Source organism: Trachypithecus francoisi, unplaced genomic scaffold, assembly GCF_009764315.1.
Source record: "Trachypithecus francoisi isolate TF-2019V2 unplaced genomic scaffold, Tfra_2.0 Lachesis_group17, whole genome shotgun sequence".
NCBI lineage: Eukaryota > Metazoa > Chordata > Mammalia > Primates > Cercopithecidae > Trachypithecus > Trachypithecus francoisi.
In genome coordinates, this window is record NW_022681462.1 from 8,855,497 (window position 1) to 8,874,227 (window position 18,731).

The window sequence follows — 18,731 nt, forward strand, 5'->3', positions numbered from 1 at the left end:
CACACACACACACACACACACACACACACACAAAATAGGAGAAGGAAGGTGAAAAGGAAGATCTTTTTTTTTTTAAGGCCTACCCAATGGCAGCAGAGCAAAGACTTATCTATATGCATTACTTTGATTTCAAATTATTTTTAGCATGGCTTTTATTGTACTCATTGTTACATGCATAAATCTTTAAAGTAATACGTTTTGTAAGAAATGGTCATAAAAATTTACAGCCAGTAACTTTTCCCCTGTCCCTTACAATGATATTCTACTAAAACCATTAAATGGTTCTCATTAATGCCCTTTAAATGATTGTGTAATGACCCACAATCGCTTGTAAGTGAACAACCATTAAAGAATTACCAGTTCTTAGCATGCTTTTAAGTACAGCTTAAATACATGGGAGGTAACATAATATATTAGAAAAAGTATTAAATTTGAAATAGTAAAAACATGATCATCACAAAAGAATGAGTAGGTGTGCAACTTTACCCTGCAATGACCACAGTTCCTACTGAACACATTATTATAGTAGATTTTACAGCATTTGTACTTTTTCCTTATTGAATCTTTTCCCTTTTTTCTGGGATTAAAAATAAAAACAATAATAAAATCCTGACACAACAGGAGAGAAAGTGCATATAAAAGAAAATGGGGGAAATAATTAAACCCATGTAACAGACAGCCTATCTAAACAAAAGTGAATAATTCATCCCTCCGATACTTTGTGCATAACAGCAAATATTCGCTTTTTCCCTAACCATACAGATATTTGACATGAGATAGTCTAAGCTGTTGGATGATTGCGTTTTTACACTTCAAAGTATTCTGCATCATGGGAATATGGTCAAAGATAGTAATAAATAATAACCCTTTCTGAAGGTGTGAGGTCAGATTAATTCCCTGCTATTCCAGGCTTGTTTTGTATCAAGCTTATCCATCCATGTAGAGTTGGACATTTGATTTACCCTAAACTACAAATGTCAAATAAAGACTTTGGTGACATTCTTTTTTGAAGTTCTTTCACTTCTGACAGACCTCATTTGTACTCAACTACCATTCATGGTGATGCAGCAATAGAACCAAGACTCTGGGAACCACATCACCAAATACAGCAAGGCATAGGGTGAGCACAATGCCACATCACACAAGGGAGGAGAGAAAATCAAATATTTACTGCTCCTTGCATCTGCTTTTTTTTTTTTTTTTAAGGCATCTTACCAAGAAGAGGGGTTATACAGTGGCATAAGTAGTATTGATTTTATGTCTCCAAAGACACAGCCACACATTTTGCTTGGGACATTTTAGAAATTCAAGTTAAGCCTTGAACCCCACTCCACAACTGTTGTCTTCTTTGGCCTCCCAGGATGGATGATGTACTATCTTTGCTGTCTGACAAGCTCTGCATATTCCCACATGAGGTCGTTTTCTTAGTGCCTCATTATGGTGCCCTGAGCCGGGGCAGGGAGGAGATTCCTAGCTTTTGAAATTCTGAGATTAGACTCACAAAGATGATCAGACTTCTTTCTCCATGTCATGAAAGTCTCAGTGTGACTATTCACAATAGCAAAGACTTGGAACCAACCCAAATGCCCACCAATGATAGACGGGATAAATAAAATGTGGCACATATACACCATGGAATACTAAGCAGCGACAAAAAATAATGAGCTCATGTCCTTTGCAGGGACATGGATGAAGCTGGAAACCATCGTTCTCAGCAAACTAACACAGGAACAGAAAACCAAACACCACGTGTTCTCACTCATCAGTGGGGGTTGAACAATGAGAACACATGGACACAGGGAGGGGAACATCACACACCAGGAGACTGTTGGTGGGTGGGGGGAAAGGGAGGGAGACCATTAGGACAAATACCTAATCCATGCAGGGTTTAAAACCTAGATGACGGGTTGATGGGTACAGCAAACCACCATGGCACATGTATACCTATCTAACAAACCTGCACATTCTGGACATGTATCCCAAAACTTAAAGTAAAATAAAAAATAAATAAAATAAAATATTTTAAAAAAGAATTTGACCTGAAAACCATCATTAAAGTACAACCTCAATAGTTCAATATAACATAATTAAGGTTTTGCTGTAATTTTAGCAGAGGCAGGGCTGAAGTTTAGATCTGCCAACCAAAATGCAGAGAATGTTGATTTACATGGACTAGAGATAACGTGAAAATCCAAATAAAATTTTCTTGGGGACAAAAAAGAAAAAAGAAAGTCTCAGCTTGGCTCTCACTTCCTCTGGGTTTCCTTTCCTAACCCCGTGAGACTTTCCATAATGTTTACCAGGTGCGGTTACAGCGACAGAAGATCGGGAGGGGCAAGAACATTGGTTCCATTCCCCACCAGGCCCCTGGTGCCTAACTCAGTGCCCAGTAATCCTAGGCTCTTAACTAAATATCAGGCTATGAAATGTACCCAGAAAATTTGCAAAATAAGTTCAGATGACCAACTAGAGCTGGATAATTCTAAATACATTGCTATTCAAAAACAAAACATAGTCAGACATCTACAAAGTTGTCATTAGAAAGTAGAAATTTGGGCCTCACAAGTATTAAACGAATCTCAGGCATTCCACAGTTTCTCTTCTCTACACCCTTTCCCCTGTCCCATGTTGGTTCCTCTTGTTCTCTATTCGCTTTCCAGAAACTGTGCTGCTGTTATTTCCATCTCTTCTACCCTTCTCCCCCTGCCAGAGATTCCCATCCCCGTTAAAGTTGTTCTTCAAAAGTCGTTCCAACTTTATGTCAGTCCATGGAGGTCTTTGCATTTTGAGTGTTTATCATATGATGAAAAAAAGGACATTTTCTTCCCTGTGACAAGAAATGCAGTTCTGAGCATTGGTGGGCTTCTGGGCAGCACCTTCAAGTAGCCTAGAACCCTGACAGAGAAATGAGAGAGAGTGGGGTAGAGTGAGAGGGTTTGGATTAACTGGAAGATTGACCTGATAAAGAGCATTTCCCTTAACTGATTTGACAAATAAATCAAGCATAGAAAGAAAGATGAGGAAAAGAACACAGTATTTCTTAGCTCTGTATCACCTGGTATTCTCCCCTGAAGTCAGGAATCTTTCCGATCTCTAATTGTGAGACACATTCACATTCAACCTTGGAGCCTCTTCCCTGCATGCCTGGCAGGAGCTGCCACACTGTGTATTAAGCGTCTTCATTCAGGAGTCATGCTGCTCGGTATTGAAACACAGTCACCTTAAGGGCAATTTTCCAACGGTTCATATTGATTTACAACATGGAATGAAGACCACATGAAGTTCCAGGAGGTATTCAGAGAAGACGGAATGCAGTGATGCATGTTAGAATTTGGTCAGTTTGCTGGATTGCATGTTTCTTCTGGAAAGAGGCATGGAGCATTGGTAGACTATCAAAGGGAAGAATCCTACTTTATGGCCCCATTTATAAATGCAAAATTCCACTAAATCTTTCTACAGAAATAAACTGGCAGTGAGCGTTGCTCCATTGTTAGTCTCCTCAGCAACTTTTTTTTTTCTTTCCATGACTAGTAAGAACTCACCTTATTTGGTCCAGAAAATTATGCCCTAACCCCCATGCTCCTACCAGATTCTTCCAGGGATTCGTGTTTATGATTAAAACAAATATTGACTGTGGCTTTGAGGGAAATTCTGAAAAAGTTCATGTTGTGGATTTTTGGTGTTGTTTTGGTGGTGGTTTTTATTTTAACCTTTCTGAAAGTTTTTATGGAGGTGGTCCTGAGCCAGTGTGTTTGGCTTCCTAAAGACATTTTATGTGATTTGCCAAATGCCAGTTTTAAAGAAGCACCATTAAAACCACTGGGGGTATAAAATGTCTTGGCTCTCAGATGGTATAAGAGTAGACAGGCAGGATGACTCTAATAGGTTCATGATTTAGAATACAGTGCATTATTTGCCCTTTGTTCCTTCCTCCTATTGTAAATTAATCATTAGCAAGCTCTATCTGAAGTACTTTTTTCTCACTCTGTATCCTGTTTCAGCTTGCCCCATGCGACTGCACCTGACTGTAATTTGGGGAACACAAATTGCAGTGGTTCAGCACTTTGTGACTCCTCTAATAAGTTAATGTCACTCCTATCTTCTGGCACAATTCAATTCGGAAGGGCTGCAATGTGTCATTAATGCATTTAAAAATGTTGTGTTTTTGGGTTGAATACCTGGAATTAGTTGGGAGCCTGATGATCTAAAACACACTTTTTACAGTGCTTGGGAGCCTCAAGGAAACAATTCTTGTTTAAGCATCCGCACTATCAGAGCAGCCCAAGTACTTCAAAGGTCTGTGCAGGATGCTCAAAATAGGCACCTTGCCAAACAGAAATTGAAACACATATACGTACTACACTATTTGACTTACAGAAATTAATTTTCAGCCAGCAGCACCCAGGATTATTTAATATTTATCTTTAGCTGCAGGAAGATGAATCTATTATTTTATGAGTTGATTTTACTATTTTACCTGAGTGTTTCAGTCAGTCTTTCCAGTAGGAGGCACTTATGGTCTCCCCTATCCCCTGCCTATCTCCCTCTTTTTGTTTTCCTAATTTTTTAAGGATTTAGAAGCAAGAAGAGATTTCATCTGTATCACTTGATTTCCCCAGTGGGTTCCCTTGAATCAATGATCCAAGCAAGTTTTAGGTCTAGGAATGTATCAGTTGAGTGAAGTCAGTAGTGGTAAAAGGTATTAAAGAAGTAGTTATGGATTGTAAGGAAACCTGAGTTCTAGAGCCCCTCTCCACTTTTGTGACCTGTGATAGGACACTTAACTACCAGAACCACCCCTCATCATCTGTACCTAACTAGTTTAGAGTCAAGTCCCTGCAGAGCTATTTCTCCTAGCAATTCCTGCCTTTCTGAAATGCCACCAAGGCCCAACAGCTCCTCCTTCTGTTGTTAAGATTCTGAGGGACTGTGTGCTATGTTGATTGTTTGCACCTGTGAAGTTAAAACACCAAGAACAGAATATGTCACGGTGTCGAATAACAAAATGACTGATAGAGTACCAGGGGGACTTGAGTGTATAAAAAGCCACAATATTGCAAAGTACCTTGTAGATGGGAACTGTTAAATATCAATGGAGCATTGCTGTGTCTGCACCGTCAGCAGACTTCCCTGTGACCACAGTGAGAGAGATGCTAAAATGTCATTTCATGGACCACATTATGTGCTGCTTACGATGAATATTCTGGCCATGGTTTATTACATTTTTGATAAATTGTAACTTCTTGGACCCAAATTTGGTTAGCTTATCTCTAGTACCATTTAAATATCTTAAAAGACCGAAATTGCCCCAAAGATTTAATCATCATTCAGCAGCGGTCTGTAGCCATGTGGTACTAATTTAAATTACTGTAGCTATGGACAAGTCTCTATCCAGAAATTAATAAATGCAATTTATAAGGAATGTTAAGTAACAACTAACAATTTAATGCTTTGTGAGTTTCAGCCAAACTGATTAAATAATTAAAACAGATTTCCAGGGATAGGGGAAGAGATTTTACCATAAAAGAGATAAACAGTTTGGGAATTGTATGCATTCTTTTAGACATTTAAGATAATTAAATCCAAAACCTATATTAAAATAACACTAAAGATCTGGTTTAAATCAGTAGTGGGAATTGCTAAGTTAAAAGTTGAACACCATCCTCAATGTCTGCCCCATTGTTTTAGTTAAGGCATTTGGGGACTCTCAGAACACTAGGTCAATTTATAGAGTACACTATTGGTGGGACAATATTGGTCTCAAGGAAAAACGAATATATTCAATGGAAACTCCTTTTTGTCATGATGTTTCTTGGCTTTTCATGAAACTAAACTGAATGTTTACAATCCACTCGAACCTGTTCAAACCTAAAATTTATTTATTTACTGTTTTCGAATTCTTATTGAAAAAAAGGTAAAGGAATTTAGAAATCATAGCTGTTTTGATTTAATGTGTAATAAGCATAATATGTACATTTATGCTTAATGGAATTCAGTTTTGCAACAAATTGTTGAGTGCTTATATATGTACAGTTTAGGTATGGCTTTGTGGTAGAAAGATTAATAAGGCATAGAAGCACTCTTATTTGTGATGAATAATGATTTTGTAGGCAGTAAGAACAGTAAGTAATGATTTTGTAGGTAGCTCCTTTGATAGAAATGACCATGGGTTGCAATACTATGTATTTCTTTAAGGATTTCTTAAGCAATTTGCATAAACGACTCAAAAAGTGTCCATCAATCATCCTTTATGTTCTATCTGTAGCCTATGAACCCCAGTGGAGAAAGACCATTTAACGAATTGTGTCAGGGTCTCCCAGATTAAATACATGAAAGCTGGATGGTGGTATCTACAAGATAGAATGGAAATATGGAAGACTGTTTTACAAACACCTTTTTGAAGGGACATAGTGAATGCTAGCTGGTTGAATTTTCACTGAACTGGCCGTCTTTTTAGGGGCCAAGTAGATGCAAATTAAATGTTCTACTGTATAGTAGGTTTGGGATCCATTATCTTCCAAACTGAACTTATCAAATTTTCCTCAAAATTTACTTTCCCTTGTATGGTAACCAATCATCCTGGTTTGCCTGGAACTGAAGGATTTCCCAGGATATAGATCTTTTATTACTAAAACTCAGAAAGTCCCAGACAAATCTGCATAAGTTGATTGCCCTGTGTTTTAAATTCTCATCTTGTCTTTTCCATCTTGATTAATTGTACTTTCACCTATCCAGTCATCCTAGACTCCTACATTTCTTTTTCCACATTCAGATTTTAGTGAGTTTCATCAAGTATTTTATTTCTCATCCTTCTCTAGTCTCTTTGTTATTGCATTGGGTCAAGTAGTATCATGCTTATGTCTGAACTATTGAAGAAACTTCTAAACTGAACGCCCCATGTCTAGTCTTGTTTTCATTCCAATCTCCCTTTGACCTAGCTTCCAGTGATGTTTAAAAATACCTATTCACTTTGTTAAGTGTTCAGTGGTACTTATTACATACAATCTCAATTTATATACAACACAAAAAGACCCCTCATCATCTAGTTCCTGCCAAAATCTCCAGGCTTACCTCCATCTGCGCTCCTTCCAGCCATCCAGATCCACTTGGGGTTTCCTAGGAGCAGAATACTAGTCCATGCTTCTCTGCCTTTGGCTATAATATTTCTTCATTTTGGGATGCCTTTTCCAGCCCCTTGCAAATGACTTTTTTTATGACCCAGTTCAAACTCTGCATTCCATTATGAAATCCTTCCTGCCCTCAAATAAAATTGACCCTGACTAATTTTGTGCTAGACTGTCTGTTGTACAGTTATCATGCATCTACAAACACGTATTATAGTTACCTATTTAGTCATTAGTCTTTTCTTCCAGATTCCTTTCTCTTTTAGTGAAAGGAAACTTATTTATTAGTGTTTATTTCCAGATTTTGGTATTAGAGATTACACAAGACAGATACTCAAATGTTGGTGGAGTGGATGAAGAACCTCTCTCTCTGTATCATGAAATCTCTACTGAGACAGCAGAGCAATGTATGCAGTGATCTCCAAGTAATTTCACAATGCCCTTCTCACATCACCTGGTTGAAACTTGAAGTAGTTATTCACCTGCTCATGACTTCACTGCTATATCATCTATTTGCTCAGGGAGTAACTTTCAGAAGCAAACTGTATGTCCACATAAGACATAAAATCTTATGTTTTATATCATTTTTCCCCTTATGCTGTATTAGCTTTGATTCAAGTCTGATGAACACTGTTGACTGCCTACCTAACATCCATTTCTCTGCTCCACCTCAGGTCTTTATCCATCCAAAGACAGACCTCTTTATTCCAGAATCCACTGTCCTCCCCAGACCATGTACTCCTGAAAAGGTTGCTTCTCTTCCCAAGGGGTGGCCCCTGATTGTTCTAAAGCAATCATGGTCGTTCTGTTCCCCGTTGCTACTGAAAATGCTGTGCAATTTGGGCGTATGACATAATTCTGACCAATAAATTTAAAAGAAGTATGTTGGGGGTCTTTTGGAAAGGTTCTTTCTCACCAGAAAGGTACCCAGGAAGCAATGGTATCTTGTTCTCTAGATGTGACTAATAACATTACTGTAGCCATCTTGTGTTGCTGGAGGAGACCAGTCTTTAGATGAAGCCAGTACTGAGACCAGCATGTTCAGAAGGAGCCCAATCTTGATGTCATTATGGAGTCTCTGACCCTACCCAACTAGTGCCCTCAATCTCCTTCTTCCAGACCTGTAATTATGTTACTTGTGGCTGAAAGTCTCATACTGACACCTACAATTTAAGCATTGCCATCTGAGAGGGCCAGAGACATTTGCTTAATACACATTTATATGGTACTTCAAAGGTAAGAATAAACATGCTTAAAGTACACTTAAAATAAAGGAAGAAGCCAAAAAGACCACCTGAAGTAGCTTCTAATTCTGTCATCTGTTCAGTATGTGGAATGACTGAATCAATGAGTGAGTATTTTGTTCAAAGAAAAGTGCTTATACAGAACACATACTCTAAGCAGCCACAACCCTTCCTATATGAGCTAATGGTCTCATTAGTGAGCTAGGGCAGTGACCTAAATTACTATACAATAAAGAAAAAAGTAATGGTTATTATAGTAATGATAATGACATAACATTTATTGAGCAATGACCATGAACTAGGCACTGTTCTAAGTCCTTCCCAAGGACTTTTTTGCACCGACTATATTTTCTCTCTCAAATATTTTCCTCCTGGAGTACTTAGCCTAAAAATACTTACATGCAAGTGCATGTATGCTCGCATTCTGTGAAAGAGAAAATACCATTATGTTTCCTGACTTTGTTTTCCTCTCAAGGTATCATTTTATTTCTCTTGAATTTCAGTTTTTTTTAAATTAATAAGCTTTATTTTTTAGAGCAGTTTTTAAAGTTCCTAGCAAAATTGAGCAGAAAGTACAGAGAGTTCCCATGCACCCCTGTCTCCACACATGTGGAACCTGCCTCACTTTCGATGTCCTGCGCCACAGAGGTACACGTGTTACCATCCGTGAGCCTACATGGACACGTCATTGTCACCCAAATTCCATAGTTGATGTTCAGGTTCACTGTTGGTGCTGTACATTCTGTGGGTTTGGACATGTGTCCACCATTGTAGTATTATACAGAAGACTCTCATTGTCCTAAAAATCTTTGCTCTACCCACCCACGCCAATCTCTCTTTACCAAGTGTTTTGGAAAAATAAATAAATGACACCTTGTTCTGCCAGCCTTTGATTCTTCATATCACATTCATTCTTTGGTCCACTGCACTTATTTGTATCCCCTCATTTTTCCGAAACTTCCTTGATAAAGGTCACCATGGACCAAGATGCTGAGAGTGCAGTGACCGTGGTCTTGCTGATTACTTCTGTCTTCCCCTCATTATCAACATAATTTTTCCAGTTTCTCTCCCAAGCCAGGCACCTCAGGCCCCTGCTTGATTCTCATCTTTTCTCTTTTGTCCTCAATTGTTATGTCACTTGTTAATTCTTTTTTCTTTTTTTCTTTTTATTTTACTTTAAGTTCTGGGATACAGGTGGAGAAGGTGCGGGTTTGTTAACATAGGTGTACATGTGCCATGCTGGTTTGCTGCACCCATCAACCAGTCCTCCAGGTTTTAAGCCCCACATGCATTAGGTATTTGTCCCAATGCTCTCCCTCCCCTTGCCCCTCAACCACTAAAAGGCCCTGGTGTGTGACGCTCCCCTCCCTGTGTCCATGTGTTCTCATAGTTCAACTTCCACTTTTGAGTGAGGACATGTGGTGTTTGGCTTTCTGTTTCTGTGTTAGTTTGCTGAGAATGATGGCTTCCAGTTTCATCCATGTCCCTGCAAAAGATAGGAACTCATTCTTTTTTTATGGCTGCATAGTATTCCATGGTGTATATGTGCCACATTTTCTTTATCCAGTCTATCATTGATAGGCATTTGGATTGGTTCCAAGTCTTTGCTATTGTGAATAGTGCTGCAATAAACATACGTGTACATGCGTCTTTATAGTAGAATGATTTATAATCCTTGTTAATTCTGTCTTCAAAATTTCTCTTTCATAAATTTCTCCCAAGAGAAACTCAACTTCTCCTATCTTGCCTTAGGCTCAGTATCTCTCCCCTGGGCTGCGGTATAAACCTCCTGGCAGATCTTCATGCCAGGCTACTCTCTGAATCAATGTTGGAGTAACTTTTTATGACATCATTCTCTTTCTGGCACTCCCTTGTTTGAAACACTTCAATATATTTTTTCCTAGAATGGTGTCTCAACTCCTCAGCTTGGCCTGTGATTGTCTTCACAATCCTGGATTTGCAATGCCTTTTGAGTGTCACCTCAGCCACCCCTCCACCATGCTCTCTTTTCTACCTAAGTAGTTTGTGCTGGAGCATGTATACTTTCACAGCTCTGTAACTTTGCCTAGCCCATTCTCTCTATGTGGAAAGCCCTCCCTCTCCTGTCTAGGTAATGAACTTCTCCTACCCCTGAGGCACATTACAAATGTACCCTGCTCTCTAGCAATCTTTCCAAGGCGTTTTTAATGTATCTCCTTCATTAAAACTATTTTTTTTGATGATTGTATCTGACTCTCGAAAATGTGAGCTTTTTGGGACAAGGAACTTTGGATTATTAATCTCAGTATCCTCTGTACTTGGATAAATGTCTAATGCTTAATATATGTTTGTCAAATTAAGTCTTCTGTGGTGGTATGAACAGAGAGTGAGGGAGGTTTGAAAGGGAGCATTTGGTAGGGGAGTTTCATAAATTCATTCAACAAATATGTATAGAGGACTTAAAATGAGCCATCCATTCTTCTAGGCACTGTAGGTAAAAGTGAACAAACAGGTGAGTAACTTACACTTGTGAGACTTAGCATTCTATACTAGTGGGAAAAAACAGATACAGTGAGTTTAGCAAAGAACCAGTGCCCAGAGTAAATGAAAAGATGGGGGTGTAAGACATAGTGAGTGATGAGGGTCAGTGATAAACTGTGCAGTACATGACCCACCCAAAGGCATTTATTTGAACTCATATTAAAACAATATCTATAACAGTGGCTACACATTACCTGGCTCACTAAACATATGCTAGGGCCATATTTGTTCAGTGGATGCCGTATTTGTTCAGTGGACACATCTTTGTTGTCTTTGTTTTAAAGGCATCTTTGTTCTAGGTCCTGTTGGAGAAGCAGAAAGAGACAGTAGACCCTGGAACCTTAGCAGAATGTGTTCAGTCTTACTACCATCAGCCTTGAGGACAGCACCTCACTTTGTCCTACCCTTTTTATGATGTGCTTACAGCTTTTATGATATTTTCTCAGCAGCCACAAAGGTGTCCTGAGCAAGTGGTCTACTTGTGTTTTTTGGAAAGAATAGCTTGTGAATAGGAATAGAAGTTCTCCAGCAAGGAGAGCTCAAAGGGGACCAAAAGAGTGTGGGCTCTCTCCAACCCCGTTCAGAAATTTTGGTGTGTTAAATAAAAAATAGCTTCTCCAAACATCTTTTTTGAGGCAACGGAGAACAAATAAGTATGCCATTAATATGTATGTGTATGAATAGATGGCAGAAAAAATAATATTTTAAAGTTAAAAAGGCACTTAAAGATCATTCTAGATTAAGCCCTTTGTAAACAGACAGGAAAACTAAAGTTCAGTTATGTACCTGAATATATTAAGCAGTGTTCATGCTTGTCCATCTCTTCTCCCCCATGTTGGTGGTCAAGGGTTTCAAACAATAGAAATGGATTGGGGACCCTGACCGGCAAATTGTGTTTTTCCAAATTTCTTTCTTTTTTCTCTCCCCGCCCACCGCATCTTCTCTGTGCTGGTATGTGTTTTTCTAAATTTCTGTAACCTAAATAACCTATTCTTAATAAGGAGGAGAGCTATGAAAGAGGTAGCTGGAGGTGGGTTTAGGTTAATGTGAAGGTATGAGGATGGTGCATAGGATACATTTAACTCCAGCCTGAAAATTAAAGCCAGGGGCTTGCAGAATTATTAAGTTCTGATAGTGTGCAGGAGAATAGCATTGTTGATTTTTGTTTGTTTTTCATTTTTTGTTTTTTTTGAGACAGAGTCTCTGTCACCCTTGCTGGAGTGCAGTCGTGCTATCTCAGCTCACTGCCACCTCTGCCTCCTGGGTTCAAGAGATTCTCCTGCCTCAGCCTCCCAAATAGCTGGGATTATAGGCACTTGCCACTATGCACAGCTAATGTTTTTTCTTTTAATTTTTAGTAGAGACAAGGTTTTACCATACTGGACAGGCTGGTCTCGAACTCCTGACCTCTGGTGATCCACACACTTCGGCCTTCCAAAGTACTGAGATTACTGTGCCCGGCCCGTTTATTAATTTATTCATCCATGTATTCATTTCCTCATTTACAAATGCTGAACCCTCACTACTGCTTACTTCTTGGAGGACATAAGGTGTCAGAATGCTCCTCCATCCCAGGACTCACAGTCCCATGCAGGAGCCAGGTATGCAGGCAGATTATCACAATGCACTGTGACATGCGAGCATTCGTGTTATTCCTGAAGAAAAGGAAAGCCCACCTGGACTCTGAAGGCAGTTTGCTCCAAGTCAAGTGCCATATTAAAAATACTTTACTGTACCCTAACAGTGCTGTCTGTGCACTAATAATCCTCTGAAGAACCTTTTTCCCTCTAGCAAAAATAACCTGCTTAGAAGATATTGTGGAGAGGTTTTCTATTTCTTTTGAAGCTATAACACCCTCCAAATGACGTACTCTGTGTTTCTGTTATTCTGTTCCCGGAAGGACCAAGGCTCCTGAGTCATAAGATGGCAGTCATTCTCCACAGCCATTGGCTCCCAGGAAGCAGGCATTTCCATCGTCTGCAAAAGGAAGAATTAGCCGCCTGCTTGAATCGACCGTATGTGTGTTGGTTGAGAGTTGTGATGAGACGTACCCCTGACAAGAGCTGAGTTGCCCAGCCAGCCTCCCTTTATCAGATGGGCCAGTGCCAATCATCATTGTTCTCGCAAGGTGATAGCAGGAGCTGTTCCCTGTTAGAAGATGGTGGCATTCTGGCAGGGTCACCGTGGTGTTAAGATGCATAGCATTTGTCAGGTTTGCCTAGGACTTCTGGAGGTTTAGTTATGAAACTTGTTAATTGAGCTATAAATATAGCTGCAGCCTTTGCCTTCCAGTAAGGCAGTGTGTTAATTTGGGTTTGGCAGGGGGATGGTGCAAGCTGCCAATGTTATGTTAGGATTAGTAACGTGCAGTACATTTTAACTCCACTTCCCCATGTGCCACGCGTTCCTCCTCTGTTTGTTATCTTTGTGAGGGAAGAGAGAAGAAGAGAAAGCAAGCTCATGATCATGGGCATCTCACATTAGGGATATTTATCTGTGGGCCTGCTTTTTACCCCATAGGTCTCCAAATAGAGTCAGAAGGAGAAATGAGGAAACCCATACGCATGATTCCAGAGGGCACAGCCACAGCCTTCTACCTAAGATTAGTGTAACCCCAGTTGAGAACAGGGGTGTATTTGCTCTTGCTCCCTGCAGGGAACCCCTCCCTGTATTCAGGATCTCTCTCTCTCTCTCTCTCTCTCTCTCTCTCTCTCTCTCTCTTTCCTTTAAGGTGAAGGTGATAATCATAAATATATATTACCCTTTTTATAAAAAACATACATAGAATTAGATGTGGAATGGACTGGATTTATTTGCTTGTTTGCTTGTTTCTTCTTCAATGAAGAAGGGTATTAAATGTGTCACTTGCTCATCTGACTGAGAAAATATGTGAGAATTTTAAACTAGATAGAAGAGCAACTTTGGTTGCATACTTTTACTCACAGAGGAAGGGAGTTGAGGCTGATGAAGCAGTTATTTTCATGACCCTTTAGAGATGCTTGATAAGTATTGAATGAATGAATGGATGGGTCTCAAACAGCTTTAAAAGAGTGGCCTTTCAGATAACTATGTCTGCTTTCTTTTCTTAAAACACATCAGTGACCTGGAAATAGGCTGACAAAAATGTGGAATCCTGTTTGTTGGCAATGCCGTTGAGGAAAAGAACTAACTTCCAACTAAATAACACTGAACATATTTTTTTTTTTTCTAAAGCACCTGGCTTGAGTAGAAATATGAACGATTTAGAAGCCTAACATCCTGTGTGGGTTTCTCGGGAGACAGTGCTGATTGCATTTCCCTGGTTATAAAATGTTACAGAGAGATCAGCTTGAATTAAATATTCTTCATTTTTCATTCAGCTTTCCACTTCTTGGGCATGTCTGTCACCTCTGATAAACAGAATTTTCCACTTGTTTTTGTTGTTTTGTTTCTTTGTGTGTGTGTGTGTGTGTGTGTGTGTGTGTGGTTTTAAGGAGCGGAGAGTTTAATAGGCAAGAAGAGAAGGGAGAAGACAAAAGGAAGAAGCTCCCTTGTACAGAGATAGAGGGACGGGGGCTCTAAAGCCGAAAGAGGAGGTCCCCCTGTTGTTTGGTTTCATTAGAGTGCTGTGTCTTTCTTCCTTCTTGAGTTGAACTCTAGAAATAAAGATGTTATATCATGGACACAGAAATGTGCTCAACTCTAATGAAGATTGTATTATTATTATCATTTTTTTACCGTGAGACTGTAGCCTGCCTTAACTACACCAACTGTTAATTGTATTTTTCTTAAGTCCTTTTGATATTCATTTGAAATGCATTTTATAACTCATCTGGTAACCTTGCTGCTAACCAACAATTATAGTCTGACATTTGAATACAAAGAATTTGGGACAAGCCACAGTTGTACATGGAAACTTTTAAAACAATGTCTCCCTTAATATATTCCTTACTGAAAAACATTGTGAAGAAATGAATATAGCCTCACTAAATTCTGACATGCTGAAAAAATGTCTGTTCATTCTTTGAAAATTTCTACCAACTTAGTGATTGTGAATTGAGAAACCAATAATAATAAAACAGCCACAGGCTATACCAGGGAGCCAACCTTTCCTCCATTCCACCCTGTTCACAAACTTGACACAGCCTGGACCAATATTAATTCCAACTGTTTGAGGTGGACAGTGAGTGGGTTCTATTCACAATGTGGTTCCTTTGGAGACTGAAGAATCTGGAATCAAATTGATAGGATTATTAAAGTCTGAAGCAGGCTGCTATGGGCAGTTGTGGGTTTTTGTGCTTAGGCACCAGGCCGAGTAGGCAAGTGTGAGCTGGAATCTAGCCCTGGTACTGCTTGCCAAGCTGCATGCTCCAGCCTGGGGCTGCATCGACCGGGAGGAAAGGGCCATTCTGCAATTCATCTGCCAGGGTGGAGTGCCTTTTTGTAACTTTCACAAAGATATACAGTGAGCTAGAGGTGGCCTTGACTGGAAATAACTGTTGTGGGAGATCCTATCTTCCCCATTGCTGTTGTGTGTATGAAACACTCCTGGACTCTTAACAACCCCTTCATTAACCCACCCCTATTAGTGAGAGGAGAGATGACTTATCGATCTGATGGCAGAATCTTGAAGGAGAAACTAAACATGGGCATCTCTATTCCTTTCCTCTCTCTCTGTCTCTTTAGGGAACTAGCTGCCCATAGAGAGCGTATATCCTTTAGGTCGATGCAGGAGGTGAGGAAGGGAGGGATGAGGGGCCTGACCCAGTGGTCTTGGAAATTGGAGTCAAATTCCAGGAAGCTCAGCTGGACATCTCTCCCAACCTTGCTTTCTTCAGTAAGTAAGGTTCTAATTTGGCCCCCATCTGCTCACTTCTTTGTCTTGTTTTTTTTAGTTGTTGTAGAATTCAGGAAAAGGGGTGCTATTTATTGAGCTCCCAAGAAGATCTTAGAGACCATATAATTCCCCATTTCCCTCCACACCCACACTTATAACAGAATTGTTCATTCCAGCAAAAGCCACGAACTAGTGGGCCATTGGCCAAATGCAGCCTACATCATATTTTGTTTGGCACAGAGAGTGTCTTTTTGAAAATAATTGCACCAACATTTAAAAATGAGAGATTGCATGTGCACATCAAGAATTCTGACCTTTCTTAAAAAATAAAATTGGAAAATCTGGCCACATCGGTCCTGCCTCTCCACATGGCAACAATCAGCTAGAGTTGTACTCCCTTTTCCATGTAGCTTTTACTCTCCAGTTTTCCTCTGTCTTCTCCTTTCTCTGTTGGCTCATGGGCTAAGGCTGGGTGTCAGCCACCATTTATCATTCCTCCCATAGTTTTTGTTTAGAAGTAAATGAATGTCCCTTTATTCTTAGGTCCCTTTCAAAAGTCGATTGAGAAATCTTCATTTATGAAAAAACATGAGAAAGAGCAAATGTCTTTATGGAACCATAGATTATTTCCATATGTTTAACACGTATTTTTTTTTTTCCTGGATGATTCACATATTATGCCACCTACCTGGCTTCTGTAGATATTTGGGATTTCTTAGTGAAAGTCTTTATGCTTTTCTTAAAATACAACAAATGAAAAGGAATTCACTGCTATATGGAAGCTCTTCCGTTTCTTAATACCTGCTCCCTGCACCTTGCAAACAATGGTATTGGCTCAGCCACCTCGAGCCAAATGAAGAAATATGCTACTGGTAGCTCGTAAGGTGTTCACTAATATTTATTGTCCTCCTTTTGGATGTGGTAGATTTCACCTTCTCTAAACCCTTAAAGTAAACCATGACAGAGTGACTCGCATCAGCCAACAAAATGGACACAGAAGGGATAGGTTATTTTCAGAAAAAACTTGTGAGAATCAGTGTGAAGTGAACAATTAGCCTCTCTTCTTCCTGTCTGTGAACAGGACTCTACAGCTAACAAAGGCTCCTTCAGCCTGTGTGCCTGAGCGTGTTGAGTGTCTCAACCCTCACCTTCACATCACCTCAGATCAGAGATGGACAGGTAGTGCTAGTGAGGGTGGAAAAAAAGAGCTTTGTTGTTTAAAGTCCCTGAAATTTTAAGGTTGTCCATTAGTATTGCAAGCCTGGTCTATATTGATAGATACACCACTTCTTCCGCTTAGCAGTTCTGGTATTTGAAGATCATTCTGCTGCCTTTATTTTATGATTCTCTGGAACAAACTTCCATTGGATACATGCATGATGTGTTTTCTAAATATGCTCCAAGGTTCCATCCCATTCCATTGAAGAAAATCTTTCTTAAGATAATATTCCTATGGTCAGTGCTGCCAACAGGTGCAGAACAATCCAGAACAGGAAGTGAAATCTGCCTCGAAGCCAGAAAAAGAACATTGTGACCCATTCCTTATTCAAGAATATGTCACATTGGGCCTGTTTGCTATTTTATGTGGCCCTGGGTTGTCTGTGGTAGGGGCACCAAGAAACTTGTTGTAGAAAACACAGTTACCATCCATCGCTGAGAAAAATTGAAGGCATTCTTCAAACTTTCCAGCTCCCCACTGAGTTCCTGTCATGCCTGAAAGTCTCCAAACTGTCCTTGAACTTGCTGCTGTATTCAGCCTTTATCTGAAACCCTACACTTGCTTGGTGGAGTGAGTTCCAAGGTTTACTGACTAGTGTGAAACTGAGTAGTCCCTTTATTGTTTCTGAAGAACATCTTCCAAAATTCAGGAAATATGCTCTTGTTCTAGTACTTTGATAACTGTATAGACTTGAACTCTATAATCTTTTATTACATGAACCTTCCTTGTCCTACCAAAGGAAAAGAACGTATTTTCCATTTGGGGGTTATTTACAAGGATTTAAAAACATTCTTCATAACTCATCAGAATTAAAACATCATCCAGTATACTATTTTTAAATGAATTTTATCCATCAATCCATCTGTTTACCTATGTTAGTGTCTCCTTTTCTGTTTTTGTCCCAATGTGTGTTTGGATGATGTGATGAGTAGCAAGGAGGAGCTAAATGAGAACTGCAGAGAGAAAACAAAATCGCTGTTATTTTTCCTTATAAAACTTGTAGTCTCTCCCCTCTTCCTAGTCCCTATTCAGGAGAACAGAGAGATAAAGGCTGAAGGTTCCAAAGGTCAGTGTGATACACTGAGCTCATCATAGATATTTCAGTGGGAAAACCATTTTGATCTCCTGCCTGCTATTATAACTTTGGGTGAGGTACAATAGGAAGAACTCAAAATTCTGCAGTAAGAAGGTTCCAGCTCCAGCTCTAGAGGTAATTAGGTCATTTGGCTTGTCTAAGCCTCACTTTCCTACTTTGTAAGACTTTTACTCTACTTACCTCATTGAGGTCACCTGAGAGTCCAGTTCAACACAGATGTATTCCCTTAAAGTGGACTGCTATGAATGTGCTAAACTGTTTCATTTAGGATTCTTTCAGGCTTCTGGGCAAGTAGAGGCATATTTTTAGAAAGGTAAGATTTTCCCAAAAACTTTTTAGAAGGCCCCTATTGGCCTTCGGTCCCTGCCATTTCTCCCTCCATGACTCTTTTCAGGCAACAGTGCCAAAGTGTCCTAGTGAGGCTTGTCTCCAGCACCAGGTAATTTTTACATCTTTCCCAGCTTCAAATGCAAGCCCCTAAGGAATTTAGTCTCCCTATGCCCCTCCACATACTGTTTGCTGAGTTTATGTGGGAAGTCCCTAAGGTTATACAACCTAGAAGAGCTAATGTCTGAGACTGCAAGAGATCGAGCTTCTGGCTTTGCTCAGAGATTGGACTTTTCTGGTGTGCGGGGCCTCAGTGGGAGGATCATAATGCACTGGGAGCAGTAAGGGACTGGAAGGAAAGGAAGGCTTCCAAGTGCTGAGGGCA

At 39.7% G+C, this 18,731-nt stretch overlaps 1 long non-coding RNA gene across 1 annotated transcript in view; it reads left to right on the plus strand.

The window, feature by feature from the left end:
* The window catches only part of LOC117099675, an 81,060-nt gene that overhangs the window by 30,690 nt on the left and 31,639 nt on the right, over positions 1 to 18,731 (plus strand). The gene's annotated exons all lie outside the window — the stretch shown is intronic.